The sequence below is a fragment of the Alligator mississippiensis genome, chromosome 4 (genome assembly GCF_030867095.1).
Source record: "Alligator mississippiensis isolate rAllMis1 chromosome 4, rAllMis1, whole genome shotgun sequence".
Lineage (NCBI taxonomy): Eukaryota > Metazoa > Chordata > Crocodylia > Alligatoridae > Alligator > Alligator mississippiensis.
The window spans coordinates 184,100,777-184,116,113 of NC_081827.1; the positions used below are offsets into that span (position 1 = coordinate 184,100,777).

The following is a 15,337-nucleotide window of genomic DNA, read 5'->3' on the forward strand; positions in this document are numbered from 1 at the left end:
AGTGGTGGTGGCTCAGGGCACAGGTGTATGTGAATATATAGATCAACAGATACACATTTATTTTGGGAAGAGCATTTGACAGGACTACATTTTTTGCTTGTAATTTATGCACACACATCCAGGTTTATGAATTAAAAGGAAATGTATTCCTTGAACAGTTTATACAAGTGCATTATACACTGACATCAACACTTCTCAGCACTAGGCATGGTTGAACTGGTTCATATCATATGAGAACTGACCCACAACCTTTGCCTAAAATTTCATAAGTGACAAATAAACAGCTATGCCTAAAAAGAATATGGGTAACTAGAAAAAGGGAAGCTTTTAGCATTATAAAACCTATTCAGGAAGTATACATAAGTATCCAGAAATCAGGAACTTACTGTCCTAAGGAGATTTCTGGATGTAATACTTGCCCAGGACTCACAAGTGTTACCGTATCAGTTTCTGAATGCCAGGGGTCAAATCCTGGTCCCATTTAAGTCTATAACAAAAACCCCATTGAGTCCTATGGGGCCAGGACTTCTCTTTAGGAGTGGGAAAAATGCTGGTGGAGCTCTATTTTAGCAACATGATAATGCATACATGCAAATCTCACTTTTGAATGCAATATACGTATTTATGCCCATAAACACCATATTTGGAAAGAATAAGCTGGGCTGTTAGCAGTGAGCCATTCTGAAATGGAGTATCAAGACAATTTCCTGTTATTCATAGAAAGGAAAGGATTTTTGGGGGTGATATCTTTTATCGGACCAACTGCATAGTATACGTGCCAGTTTGTGGGTATCCAGGTTGAGGCTTACTTCAAAACATGGCCTTAAAATGAGCTTTTTTAGGATTACTTTTATTAGAACCATATTTAAGCCAAAAAGTGCAGGCATAATGTTTTGGAATCTGGGCCATCTTTATAAAAAAAAATATAAATATACAATTACAGAATTTTTAATGCACGCTTATTTTTCTAACGCCAAATGGGACAGAGGAAGAGGCAATGTTCAGTCATTGCACAGCTTAACGTAAGTAGATATTTCACACAAGCATTCATGCTTTATGCCTCTCACTTCGTAAACTTAATTGCCTGGGGAGGGGGGAGTGGAGGTCAGAACGGTTAAATATTTCAAGAATGACTGCTAATCAGGCTGACAGCAAAGTTCAAGCTCTTCTGCATTCCTCCTAATGCATCACCTTCTGAGACATAAAGATGCAGCAAAATACTATCACCTTGGCAATGCAGAAGTAAGCCAGGAAGGGTCATTGGAGGGTCATTCTGCTGGGATGCCTTAACGTACATTACTGATTACACATTGCTTTCAGGAGGAATCCGTGCCAGACACTGAGGTGCTAAGTCAACATATTAGAGGCTAAAGGAGACAATGACTTTTAAGTAACATCCAGTCTTCTCTCTGCGAAATATTTTGAACCAGCTGTGTCTGTTGTAAGTGATATAAAAGACTGCCATGCACAGTTCAAAGCCAGTCTCACCAATTCAGTTGGCAGAATGGCAGGTGACAACCAGCTAACATTTTTACATAGGATTTATTACAAAATCATAGGATGATCATACTGATCCATTAAACAACCTTCTAATGAAAACACATGAGATTTTTCTGGTGAAACTCAGGAGCTGTTGGGATTTTTCTTGGGGCTCGAAGCAATGACCACATATCACCACTCTGTCCTTGGATTCTTACATGCAACATTCAGGAAAGATGCAGTAATGGACAGCAACGTCTCTTGTGTATCCACAAACCACAATATGAGCTGTGGCAGGCCAGTTTTTCCCATTGCTGAGATGTATTACAGGTTGCTACTGTACTGGGTGCTGTATATATATATTGTAAACTCACTTGAAGAAACTTGTTTCTTGGTAATGGACAAGACAAACCTTGGAAGTATGGGACATCAACGCAGTAAACTGACATCAAATTTAACATCAAAGCAGCACATTGAGAAATGAGATTCACAGAGATTACATGACATTCTCTAGATTTGTGGCAGACTTACTCACTGAACCCAGGCTTCTTAAGTGCCAATGTCTTATCCCTTACAAGCTGCTCCCCCCTCCCTGCCATGTGCCCTGTAGAGTTGGCAGTTCTTTGCACAAAGCTAATTCCAGAAGAACTTCCTGTAGAAATGGTAGGGCTGTAGTTTGCCAACTGTCCACAAGGAACTGAACTAAAAATATCAACTTAATTCCATACACTGAGCAGTAAAGACCAATTTGTTAAAGAGGCAGTCTCCTTTTTTTGGCAGGCACACACATTTAGGCCTCCATTTCTTTCATATCATTGAAAGATGAGAAGAAACCTACATGCTTCATACTTTGAGCTACTTGCCTAGCAACACTCTCAGTAGTTGAAGATGCACATGCTCCTACTCAATGAGCTCATACACAGCTCATTTTCACATGTATAAGATACAGGGGCAAGATGTGCTGGTCCAAACTGTGACTACTCTCCTATGAAAGCTTCAGCTCAAAGAACATCTGAAGCATGTGTGTCCATGACTGCTCCAGTGTTGAGCTCGCAACATAAAAAGGAATTCCAATATGGGTTAAATCTGCATAGAGCAGCAGCTAAGAGCTGGCTCAGCTAATATCTGGAAGCTGTGGGTTTACCTCTATGGTTTCTATATTCCCATTTGGCTCTGAGCTTCAGCATAGCCAGGTTTCATGATGCCTACCCAAATGCTAATAATATATAATAATAATAAAGTGGTTTGGCTCATCTCTGCCTGAGATGTCGCCTACTCAGCACTCCTAAGCATTCCTATTACCCAGTACAATCAATTTACAATTTACTCACTATAGCAGTTCAAAATCTAAGGGCTTTTCTAGACCCACGAATACACTTCAAGCCAATGGAGTTAACTGGAAATGACGCAGAACTGGGCTCTCCTGGCATGTCTGTACTGACTCCATGTTATACCTGGGAGTGCCACTCTGAAGCACATCTATCCAACTGACTCCCACTCGCAGGTCGCTGAATCCCTGAAGTGAGCCAAACTGTCATCCTAGTGCACATGGAAGTGTGTGCCCAATACCATTCTACATGCCACAATAATGCAGCTACCTTGCCTTATTTTCAGGAGCTGGTGCATGAGGAGTAAATGTGCGTGGTGCATCTTATGGCTGGGCTCCTGGCTACGGCAGAGGTAATACTGGCACGCTTTCATCATCTCACTTACCTACACCTGACCATTCTGACCTTAGAGCCAAGTTTGAAGCTAGTTTTATAAAGTGTATTTATATCATGGTACTGTTTATATCATGGTTTTTTATATCATGGCACATTTCAGTCAGAGTACAGGTCCCCACGGGGCAAAGTGTTACACAGTCTCTCTCCACATGTGCAGGTAAAAGCACAATGGGATCGAATGCACGATTCTGGGATCATGCATTAGATTTCATCATGCCTTACTGCCTGTGAAGGAAAAGCCTGATCCCAGGCTCCCTCTGCACAAGCAAGAAGCAAGCTCTCACAGTTGGGACCAGTGGCGATGCATAGGGGGTGCATGAGGGTGCACGGGCACCCCCTGAGAGCACTCCCCACTTAAATGATGGGCAGTGGGGACAGGTGGGAGTGCCAGTGCCCCCCCACAAGTGCCAGCTGGGGAGTAGGAGCACTGGATGTAGTGCCGCGGCCACTTCCAGGAGCACCATGGCCACTTCCTGGTTGGCGAGTTTTGCCACGTGAACCCCTCCCCCTGCCAGCGAGATTGGCCTCCCCTGGTCACTGACTGGTCACTGAGGAGGGGCGGGGGGCATGTGCCCCCCTCCCTGACTATGGTGGCACCAGTCGCCCATGGCTGGCAGCCCCCTAAGCTAAGGGGCTCCCAGCAATGGGGGCACCCCATGCATCCGTGGGTGGGAGTCACCACAGCAGTGATCTCTCTGCCCCAGGGGGTTTCAAGTGGGTACTGACACTGAGAGGCACAGAGGGTACCCAGCATCCTTAGCTGTGGGACTCTGAATCCTGGCCGCTGTGGGGTGCTGTCAGGACCCAGAGTTCACAGCTGATAGGGCTCAGAGACTTCAGCAGTTGCAGGACTTGCAGCCCCAGCTGAGAAAGGTGCACCCCTGTGACTGGGAGCCCACAGATGATGGGGTTGCCAGCCTCAGGAGAGATCCTGCTACACATGCAAATTAAAGCTCGACAGCAACCAGCTATAAAATTAGTACTTATTTTCAAGGTCTAGCTTTATAATTTGCTGGAGCTTTTAATGGCATGATAAGTGATTTGCACATGTAGCTGGTCTCAAGGCAACTGTGCAATTAACTAGTTAATTGTGCGATACCTGTAATGTGTAGAGGGAGCCTCAAACATATTTATAATAGGGTTTGTACCTACACTGACATGATCTTATAGGCAAAACTTGTCAGGAAACCAATTCCCTCTCCTTCTTCAGTGAAAAAATTAGACAAATGGGAATGTTGGAGACAGAAGCTTTTTTTCAGTTTTCACCCTAACATATTTTTAGGGTTTTGGGATTAAACTGCAAAGTATAAATGCAGGAATTATTTTTTTTTGCCAAAAATTTATTTAGTCAAAGAAGCATTTTCAGTTAGAGACATCAAGAGATGTTTTTTCTAGATCTTCTTAGCACCATGTTAAAACAAAGTAAGATATTATCTACTGAAAAAGGTTTAAAATAGTTTCTTACCCAAAACAGGTTTTTTGGAAAAATCCACCCCTGTTACTTCTACTTGTTCTTTGCAGTTAGGGTGGATGTTAAACCACTCAGGCACAGCAAGTCTTCCAACGCCCTTCCACCTTTCTCTTACACGTGCCCAGAAGGGCAGACTAATACTCTCACAGCTTACAGGACTGACCTCAGTAGAAGTCTGATCTCACTGCAGCACAAAGTACTGCCTATACTCCCAGAAGCACTAGTGATGTATGTGGGCAAATATACCACCACAAGTCTACAGAGTAACATGAATATATGGCTTTGCAATAAAGTAAGCAAAGTCATTGCTTTGCATTCCCCACCCCACCCTTCCTATTTTACTGCTCCAAGTAGACATTAATAACATTAGGACCTTTTGCCTAGCCATAGGACATAAAGCCTTCTGTAGCGTGAATTGTCCCAGAGCTACCTTTTCTTGGGATCTACTGAGAGATTTTGCCATAGATTTCCCATTCAGCCCAACAGGACAGCCGAGCATTGCATTCGACAAATCAGGTTAGGATGCAGACTCCTGTTACCTCCTGCACCAATTGTAAACCCACTGCAATGCACAAGGAGGCTTTGGCCATTCATGATTTTGTTGCTTGCTCAATTTCCCAAATAGTCATTGTCATAGCAACTCAGATTGTATGCACAGCTAAACACTTCCCTGATGACAAGCAGGAGAGAAGCAACCGATCTGGATATTGTATTGTTATACCCATAGGACAGATCACAAGGATGTCATGTAGCAGGCTCCAGGGGAGACCAGCATAAATGTAAGGCAATCTATTTCTGACTAAGCCAAGGTCATTTTCTGCTAATACATTTTTTACAATGCAAGAGAGCTGGGCTGTAAGTAATTCAGTTCTTTAAAGCCAAACACTGTTTTTAAAAAGATAAACATTTGCTAACATTCTGTGCTAATTTCAGGGATCGCAGTAGATGTGGCAAAGAGGCTGCTGCCATTTAGACAGGCTTTTATGGTTAGAGAGCACTCCTACAAAATATTCCCTCAAAGAGAGAAATAAAGTGACCAGACGCAGGAAATGTCCTGTGCGGCACTTGTGGATGTCACTCTGGTTTTGTCCGCTATGCAATCATGTTCTGATACAAAAATAGCACTTACATTCTTTCTTGAATTGAGGCTTTTGTCAGGGGAGGGGGCATGTACTTGTGGAAAGAGCACTGGACTAAGACTCAGGAGACTTGGGTTCCTGCTACCAAGTTGCTGGGGGACTTTTGGGCAAGTCACTTTCTCTATCTACAGCTGAATTTCTCCATCTGTAAAATGAAGATGATGACCCCACTCTTATTTGTCACGCACTTTAAGATCTTCTATTAAAAGTGCTATATGCAAGCTAAGTATTAATGAAGGGGCTTGTACCGGCCTGTCTAGCTGTCCAAACACATGTACACAGATATAACTACACCACAGTCCGTGGTCATACACAAAGCATAAAAAACTGAAATCTGCATTTTTTTAAGGAGCTTATTTTTTTATATCTCCAAAATAAAAATGGTTCCAGTTCACAAAGGGCAGTAGCCTGTAGGTCACAGAAGGAAGACATGGTAGAATTTGTCTGGCTGTTATCGGCAAAGCACAGCTGGAGTAGAGTAGTCATTTTCTGAAAGTTGATGGGGCTAATTACATGCCTGCAAAATACAGGGTCCTGACTGTCCCTCATGAAATGAAGGAAAATTGGCAACTGTAGCCTTAGAGCTCCCACCTTTCGTTTCTAACCAAAGGACTCATGTAGGATATTGCATTATGGATACCTAATGACAGCCTGAAGTGTCGGGGATGTGCCAAGAAGGGGAACACTCTTAGCTTTTCCCACAACCCAGACACACCTTTGAGGTTTAGTAAGGGCCCCAGGACATTTTGGCCAGGGACCATCAGTAACTGCTTTTATCTAATATATGTTTGGAGAAGTCCAAGTGCCCTTTGATACATTTGCGTAGAGTTTCAGTTACAGAGAAATACACAAACTCCCAGCAGCATTATCAGGGGTGAGCAAAAGGGCACCAACTTAGGAAGGGTGCTGGAATTGCCTCCAACCCCGCAGATTCTGCATCCTGACAGCATACCCATGCTGGGAACTCCAAAATAGTCCCTAGCTACTGCTGCTGCTTTAAGAGCAAAAGCCAGAGTAGGAAAAGTACAGGGACTGTTTAGGAGTTGCCAGCAAGAGTCTTGGAGCCCAAGTGTCCACCCTTCTGCTCTCAAGAACCTATTCCTCCCTCCCCACTCCAACAGGATCGGCCATGGACAACAGCTCTACTTGTTACCCAGTGCAAGTTCCTCTAGTCTTTTGAAAATCACACATGGTGTGCCCATATCAGCCATAAAAAAGAAAGAGAGGCTGAAATGTATCCCATCCATCCCAAAAAAGGCATCCTTACAAAGTGCTTGAGGCCCAGCAATGACGTTTCTTTGATGGCTGCAATCTTCACTGGCACTACAGGAATTTAACTGGTCACGTCTAAGATTGAAGGCATGATCCTCTTGGGCAAAGAGTGTGCCTCTATACTGCAGATCAGATACACATTTGGTTACATTTCCTTTGAAGATCAGAGATTACTGCCTTCACAGGCCTTTGGAAACAAGGTCTAGGAACTCCTTTTGTCCTAGGAACATAATTGGAAAGTGCCTCTCAAGCCATCAACTCCATCCCCTGCATTTGGCATCCAGGAATGGGATGGGTGGGCAGGCAGGCAAAAGGCTTACCTCTAATTGTGGCCAGTGTTTCAGAGGAAGGTAAAAAATTTAGAAGCCAATGGGGATATGATTACTATCTATAAATACATTCATGGGGTGAATATCAAGGAAGAAGAGGAGCTAGTAAAGTTAAAAACTAATACTAGCACTAGATCACGCTGCTAAGGAAAGGAAAAAAAACACTTTTATGGGCCCTATAGCAACCCTGAAGCATAGGGCACCCTCCAAAGCACTTACCTCTGTATCCCACCATGGGATTGCAAATACCTGAATCTACATTTCCCATACACTAATTGCTGAACTAAGAATGTCCCTGTGGTGTCACATGATCCTTCCATAACTTTTCTCAAGCTTTATACTGAAGATATTTGGGTTCTTTCCTGCTCTGTGTCTTAGCTCAGAAGACCACACCAAGAATTCACTTCTCTAACAGCTCACAAGTTTTTTCTAGTTCCAGTTAATATTTGTTTACAACCAGGTTTAGCAGTGCAATCTTGGGCCGGTATTACTTTTTAACTTAATTAGCTCTTTGCCTTCCCTGATATTCATCTGATGAATGTATTTATAAAAAGTAATCATATCCCCATCAACTGTAATTTTACTCAGCTAAACAAATCAGTCTCTTAAGTCTTCTAAGATAGGTTATTCATTTCCTTAACCAGTCTTGAAGTCCATCTTCATGGTGGTTCCAGTTTAATTTAATCTTTTAAACACAGGTGACCAGTACCACCCACAACATTCTACATGCTAATTTAATTAGTTTGCCTTCCTAGACAGAGTGAATGCAATCAGTCTATTGCCCCAAGGCACAGAATTTCTTTATTAATGTTGTATTGAGCTAAATTCCCTAGAGTGACCAATTTTGATGCAAGAATCAAACTCCTCATTGAACTTTACAGTTTGAAAATGAAAGAGGATTTACATACTGGCAAAGCTATACTGAGAGATTCAAAGTTTGATGAGGATAATCCCTCATGTCACGTGACATCCATAGCTAAACTAAGCACTGAGCCCTGGTCTGGACATTAAAAGCTGGAGACTGGAGAGGAACAGGGGAAGAACCCTGCTCACACACCCTGCTCACTCTCACTTTCAGCATTTACTCTTTGTCACACTGTGACACAGGATGCTGGGCAACATGAACCTACGTTCTGACTCAGTAGATGGCAGTTCTTATGCCTCTTGATTCCTCCTCCATCACAGTCCCCCACAACACATCCTTTCTTCCAAATCCCCCTGATACCTGCATGATGCCCTACCCATGACACACTACCAGGTAACAGACAGCCTGCCCACGGGGAGGTAGGTAGACTGCGTAATTAGAACATCAGCTGGTGATGGCAACTGACAAGTAAGGATGACCATATTATCATAGGAATCATAGAAAATTAGGGTTGGAAGGGACTTCAGGAGGTCATCTAGTCCAGCCCCATTCTCAAAGAAGGACCATCCCCAATGATATCATCCCAGCCAAAGCTATGTTTAGCCAGGTCTTAAAAACCTCCAAGGATGGAGTTTCCATAACCTCTCCCCACAACCCCACTGACCCCTGCCCCAGGCAGCAGAAGCAGTGCCCAGCCCAGTCTGCCCCCCAGCGCCAGCTGATACTCGAGAGGAGCCAGCTGGGCAGTGCAGATAGGCTCTTGCCAATTAGGGATTTTTGTTTCCATTTTCACCAGTTGGCTGCGGCACTGGAATGGTCTACAAAATCTGGGACTGTCCCAACCAAACCAGGACATATGACGACATTTTCACTGCGTGCTAGTCATGCTAATCCTCAGTTTTATCCCTTAACATTGGCTTGATTTCAAATGGTATATCCTGTTCAGTTGTGAGTGTGGTCACTGCCTGTACACAATAACAGGAAGGTATGAGGCAGGACATAACAACCCACGTTATACCGATATCTTCCATGTCCTGCAAAATCAGTCCAAGGGAGTTGGGTACCCAGCATCAAAAAATCACCCAGGCTCCTTCTTCAAGCCATGTTTGCTGGAGAAAGCACCAAGATGCATCTAGCTTCAGAAACACCGTTCCAGCCCATGTCTGTACGCACATGTTCTGCTAAACTAAAATCCTGCCTTTCAGTACAGAGCTGACTTAGATTGGATGAATAAGTCTGGATAGTTCAGGGTATCTTAGACTTAAGGACAGGCAAACCCATGAGGACTGGCTCTCTCATGACCTCTGCTACTGACTCAGTACTAATTCAATGCAAAGCCCAGTATTTAAAATGTCCTCTCTGCAGGGCTCCTGCACCTCTGTAAACTGGAGGAGAGTGGTGGGGGTCTAAGTAACTACACTGCTGACAAGCTCTGCAGCAAGTTCAGAGGATGCATGGTTGGAATGAGGGGGCACTTTTGGTTTCAGATAGGGCTTCAGGTAGGACCAGATGGAAGTAGACCACTAGCCAGGAAAGAAGGAACCCCTCCAGGGGTCAGAAGCTGTAGCAATGTTGAGTTGCTCCAGTCCACGTGGAATGGGCTCTGCAGTGTGGTCACATCCCAAGGTTTCAAGCCAAGATCTCAGAAAAGATTAATGAAACCTTCTATTTCAGAACTTGGACTTGCATTTGTGTAAGTCTAAACAAATACTCACCACACAGCACTAATGGATAGTTTCCATTGCAGTTTCTTTTCTCAGGAATTCCACTTGTGTTTGCCCCCCTGCCCCACAGGCTGCTGTGTCAGCAGTTGTGCTAAGTGTGCCATCCAAGGCATTTCAGGTGCATTGGTTTTATGATGATGATTATTTTCAATCGGATGTTATAATTGCAGGAATGGAGAGCTGAAACCACAGAGCAGCTATAGCCAGCTAACATATGTCCTGGGTGTATTCACAGCAGGGCCTACAGCAGACGTTTACACAGACATAAATGGAGCCTAGATGAAAAAAAAAGTAATTGAATTTCTTTTGTCCTCATTATGTTTCTGCTTCATTCATCACCTCTTCATAGACTATGGCCTGCCTCTATCTTGCTTGCTCCATTTGTGCCAGAGGAAAGGGCCAGAGTGGTAGAAAGGGGGTGTAAAAGCTGGGGGAGGATTCCCCCTGCACAAACCCTGCAGAAGGCAGCTGCGTTTCAATGGCTCCTGGCATAGGAGCATGCTGCAACTGGAGCTGTAGCATGCAGCAGTGTAGGAAGTCTTAGTAGTGCTGTAGCCCCTAGGGCAGCCCCGGATACTGCCATAATTTAGAGGCCCTAGGACTGGCTAAAATATACTGAGGGCTGTAAAGCGCAGCCCAGGATGGGAAGAGTACAAAGGTGGATTAAAACCAACTCTACCACCTGTATACCCTTAGCTTATGATTTCTGTTCTCCCCTTCTTAGAGGCACAGCATAGTATCCCAAGCTAGGGTTTCTGAAGGCTGCCAACAGGGACAATATCTACACTCCTGCAAGGAGGGCTCATGACTGTGGCTTCACCTAGCAGCTTTCTCTCAGATTCCATGACAAGTGTGTCATACCTCTGAGCACCGAGCTCCTTGACTCTTCATTATTTCTTTATCGAACTTGATTTCCTTGCCAAGCGCAATAACCAGACTTCTGTATAACCTGGTTGTGAAAAGCTTCACTCACGAAGGTCAGATGTATAGTGCTGCAATGTACTAGATGTGGCTGGAACTACCAAAGTTCCAGCCGCTGGAGTCAACTGAGTGATAATTTCAGTTTTCAGTTTAAAAGGAGAGTACATTTCTAGCCCACATTGCTGCAGAGAAAACCATGAAAATGCAATCTCTCTGCAATCCTGCAGACTCAGAAATTAGAAAGTAAATACAAAAATAGCTTTTTTCATCTAATTGCTTTGGGGGTATCTACTCATGATTTTTAAGCACTGAGGGGTGGCAATGCTGTATCCAGGAGTGGACCCAGCTGTGAATATCTGCCAAAGCTGTGACTGAATCTGACATTTTATGTTTTATTTTTTTGTAACTGATTTTTCTTCTGCATCCCCATTTATAAATTGATGCCAGACAAGAATTTCCTAGCTTCTTTAGGATGAGGTGTAGAAATAAGGCCCAGGCTATTTATGACCATTAAGAACAACTCCACGACTATCCCCAAAAGGGTAGTGATATTATTCTACTGGCCAAATTCCCACCCATGTGACCAGACTTCATCTATATTCTTTCCCAATGCTTGGATTTGACTCTGTGCTGGAGAAATAAAGAGCATTCTCTCCTTTTCCTAAGCAAGGGAAAATGTCTAGGTGTTGGCCCTAAACTAGGGTTATCATATGTCTGGGTTTTCTTGGACATGTCCTCCTTTTGGGTCCTCCAATCTCTATCTTGGAGGTTTTTAAAAATATGACCAAATGTCCGGGATTTTGCTCTGCTCAGCATCAATGTTTTCCCCAACACTTCTTGGCTTGCTCTAGCAAGGAGGTGCTTAGGGCTGGAGGGAGGAGGAGGTGTGGGGGGAGGGAAATTGGAGGCAGGGGGCACCACATATGTGTGCGCGCACACATGCATGTGGCAGGCCAGCAGCCAGGCAGGGTGGTGGGAGCAGCTGGATGCAGGTAAGTCTATGGCAGGGGTGGGAAATTATTTCGGGTGGAGGGCTGCTTACTGAGTTTTGGCAAGCCATCAAGGGCCACATGACAGGCAGCCAGGGGCAGATAAATATTAATTTTCTAAATTTTTTAGAGGCCTCGCTGGCCGGATAGAATGGCTTGGAGGGCTGTATCTGGGCTGTGGGCTGCATTTTACCTGCCTAGGGAGTGGGGGTTGGAGGGCCAGGACTTGGGGACTGGCTGGAAGGCTGTGGGTGTGCGGCATGCGAGTCTGTGTGTACATGTGTGGCAGGGGTGTGTGGAAGGGATGGGTGTGTGAGGGGGACCGGATGCCTGCCGGCACTGGGGGAAGCTGTCTGGACACTGGGGCTGCAGCAGGGCAGGGGGGTGGGGGAGGCACCTGCCCCCCCCAGCAGGGAAAGGGGGCAGAGGGCCCTGTTGGGGGCAGCAGGGAGCTGTGTGGCCAAGCCAGTGGCACTGGGGCTGGTACCCTTACTTGCAGGGGCAGGGTGGTCAGATGCTGCAGGGCTGAGGGGAGCAGGGGGCTACAGACTGAGATGCACTATCAGGGTTGGGAGGCTGTGGCAGGGATTGAGGCACACTGGCAGGGTTGGGGGGCTATGGCTTGAGAGCAAGGGGCACTAGGGGAAAGAGACTGGGTCAGTAGTGTAGGGCACTGGCAACATCAGGGGGTTGCAGGTTGGGAATGAGGGGCACCAGTATGGCCTGGGGGGGGGGGGGGGGTGCTGTGGACTGGGAGTGAGGGGCACTAGCAGAGCCAAGGGTTTGTGGGTCAGGAATCAGGGGCAGCAGCAGGGCTGAGGGAGGGGATGTGGCTTGGGAGTGAGGGGCAATGGCATGGGCAGGGCACTGGAATATCACTGCCCTCCCACAATCATATACTCTTCTGACAGGCGTCCTCTTTTTTGCAGACTGCACTTTAAAACGACTTCTTGTCAAAAGAATACCAGAATAAGGTCTTCCTTATTAATGGGAGAAGCAAGATCACTGTGTGCTCCCTGAGCTCACTGCAAAGAGAAAAGAAATCTTTACTGTTGGAAGCCTGGGAAATGTTGTCTGCCCACACCTTCCCTTGCTTTTTGCAGAACTGGAGAATTTGGCCTGCTTTCTCCATAGCCTAGGGGCCTATGGAAGTATTTCTAGCTGTGTACTGAAGGTCAGTTTACAGTGGTGTGATTCTACAAGGTAACAGATTCAGCCAGCAGCATAATAATGTGGCCAGGCACCTGGTTGTCTTCTGCACAAGGGGCACTGGTGACTTCCAGTTGCTGCTGTCACTATAAGTGCAATCATGTGCCTGCAACAAAAACTGATTTTTTCTCTCTCTCCAGCTCCTGTCACGCCACCCTGGTTATGTCACTGGATTCAGACCCTTTGTGTTTTTCTTACTTGGACACTCCTTTTGCATCCTAGACTTTGAAAACAGAGGGTGCCTATAGATGCACTCCAACACGTTCAAATTAGAATGTGTTGGAGCAGGCTTGATTCATTGAGTCTGCTTTGTGTCCCAATTAGAAAGCCCTAGCGTCACTGCAGAATCATGTGTATAAGCTCCTGCAGTTTAAAAATGGCCACTGGGGCATTTTAACTAAAGCTTGTGAATGAGCTTTAGTTAAAGTGTCCTGTGACTATTTTTAAACATACAGGGGCTTGAAACACATGACGCTGCAGTCTTTTATTTAGAGTGGCTCTTTGGAAACCAATCTAATTAAAACATGACACCCCCCCTCCCCCCTCCCCTGAGCATGTGTATACACACCCAGAATGTTTAGCTTTCCTAAAGAATGAGATGGTGTGTGTTCAAGCCAAGGTACCCATCATATCTATCTAGCAGCTGAGGCTGGAGAGCCACAAGCTGTGATAATCCCCTTTATAACATACTTACACTCCCATTCTAAATCAGGCAGGCAGCAGAGCTGCGGTGTTCTACATCCAAGGACATTTAAAAAAAATATTATCTATCAGGGCTCGACTGGTAGGTTATAACTGTCAGCTGATTCCTGCAAAGCCCTTCAGTATCTCAAATGAAAGGCACTATACACCAGAGCTAAGTAGCATATATTAGCTAAGCACTCCACTATGGGACAACATGCACCTTTACAGTCCCATTACCCCAATCCAAACAGCAAGGTTCCTAGAACACCTATGGGATCCACACCACTAGCAATACGCAACTTAGCAAAGTGCTGCTTCGATCAGAAGGAAAATAAACTGTCTCTGCCCACCTAGTGGGGCTTTCGAAAATCTCCACTGCCATAAAGAAGGACAAACACAAAGGCTGCCAATTAGCACATAAATTAAGACTGCATCAATTAAGTCTGCTGCAGTACCTGGCCATGACATGGTAGAAGTAGACAACGGCATGGTAGACCGTTATGGTCCACAGGCATATCTGTGTGGTAGATTAACATCCACAGCAGCAAAATAAGCTTGGCAAGCATGGTAAACTTACTGTCAGGCAGCGTGCTGCTCTGGGTGGGCTGCCTCTGACACAAATCACGGCAGCCACACTGTGTGGTGCTTAGGGTAGATTAACTAACACTGCTGACAGTGACTGAGCCAAATAGCCTGCGACAAGCTAATTACTTTTCTGTGCAGAGGTGGGTACACTTCTAGTTCAGGACTATGCTTCTGGTTCAGAAGGCAGCAGTGTGTTTGAGGGCCCCATAGCCAGAGACAGGAAGTTTCCCATGTAGGAGTAACTTTACACACACCCCTGTAGCTTATAGTTACATAGTATTTTTAATTCTCTGAAGAACCTTAAGTACTTCAGATCTTGAGACAGATCCTCAGCTCTCGCTCCATCACTTTCAACAGAGCCAAACTGATTAGCACCAGATGGTAATCTAGCCTCTTCTATATATGGAAGCACTCAAACCAAAAATGAATATAGCTTCATAGGGATGATTATGCAGTAATATTTCTAGGTCATGCAGTCTAAGTTATGAATCCAATAAAGACTCTTTTGTATGCATAAATGAAGGGCCCGCAATAATGACAAATGTGGAAACAACTCATAAAATGAGAAGCAAGGAAAATAAATGGATAAAAAGCTTAAGACTGGGATTCTCAAGACTGCCTGAGGGGCTGGGATGTTCAGTTCATGTTCATTTTAATGGAACGTAGGCAGTTAAATGTCCTAGTCTCTGCCCAAGTGGTTTAATGTTTATAAAAGGACTTACAATGTAAAGCATTTACATAATTAAACATTCAGTACATATGTGGTTAAGTTTTTAGGACATTAAGTATAACCTAGAGTAACAGACGACAAAGAGTATCTAGTAGATTGCTTTTATAACCCAGGCTTTATTGTTCTTGGAGTGGGCCTATACTTTAAATGTTATCCATTGGCTACTGTGAGTTACAGAATAGTGAAACTTGGACTAGCTGCTCAACTTCGGTCCCA

The 15,337-nt window shown here is 44.8% G+C and overlaps 1 long non-coding RNA gene across 6 annotated transcripts in view; it reads right to left on the reverse strand.

Moving 5' to 3' along the window:
* LOC106738353 (uncharacterized) overlaps positions 1-15,337 on the reverse strand; it is a 264,293-nt gene that overhangs the window by 58,002 nt on the left and 190,954 nt on the right. The window lies entirely within an intron of this gene.